Below are 1,027 nucleotides of genomic sequence, written 5' to 3' on the forward strand. Positions count from 1 at the left end.
TCCAGCAGGTCCTGTCCAGAGGGTACGGAGGGGGCAGTGAGGTTTCCGACCGTGCTGAGTGACGTGCGGCGCAGAAGAGAGGCATAAGGCTTGCTGGGCCCTGCAGAGTCCCAAAGCCACATCTCACCAGAAACAAGCTGGGTTTCTCACTCACGCCAGCAGCGACGGAGACCACCGCCCGGGGACACCTAGCTAGGGCGACGCTGCAAAGTGCTTCGGGGACTGGGGTGTGTGGAAGGTAGTTCCGCGGGGCTCTGCTGCGGACTGGGGGTCAGGAAGAGGAGGGAATCCCGGGACGGGGCGCCCTGATCAATCTTATCCAAAAGGCAGGGGGCCCAGACAAAGCTTGCTCGTACTGGGCAGGGCCGAGGGAGGTTCGGTCACTTCTGTGGCTCGGACTACACTCAGTCCGTGCGCGTTCAGCAAGATGGGAGCGGTCCCGTGCTCTTCGTCTGTCGGAGGCTGGCGTCCACGTTGGTCACTGCGTCCCTCCGGCAGGAGGACGCCGAGGCCTCGCCGTGCGCACGGCCGGCGGGCTCGCCCGCTGCGTCTCCGGGCACGTCGCGGAGGCGCCCTCGTTCCCGCCCGCCAGCAGCCTGCACTGGCGCGGACTGGCCGACGGAAGCGCCCTGCACGGTTGCCCGGGGCCGCCGGCCCTCTCGTCTCTACAGCGGGCCAGGAATGCGGGCCTGCCGAGGCGGTGTGAGGACGAAGGACCGGACGCCTTCCCGGGCATCGGGGCCCGCTACGCTGCCCCTTAAGCGCTAACCCTTCTGTCCACACCGGCCCTCCAGGAACCGGACGCCCGGCCAAGCGAGGGCAGGGAGGGCCGGCCCCGCCGCCTGCGGGGAACGTGGCGGCCGCGGCGGCGCCCCCGCCCGCCCGAAGCGACGGCAAGCTGCGCGCATGCGCGCCGCCCCGCCCGCGCGCGCGCAGGACTCTGGGGCGGCCGCGCCACGCCGCGCGCCGATTGGTGGTGCTCCGGGCCCGCCTTCGGGTGATTGACGGCGCCCGGGCCGCCACCGCC

This window comes from Mirounga leonina, unplaced genomic scaffold (genome assembly GCF_011800145.1).
Source record: "Mirounga leonina isolate KUSES-001 unplaced genomic scaffold, KU_Mleo_1.0 Mir_151, whole genome shotgun sequence".
NCBI classification, from domain to species: domain Eukaryota; kingdom Metazoa; phylum Chordata; class Mammalia; order Carnivora; family Phocidae; genus Mirounga; species Mirounga leonina.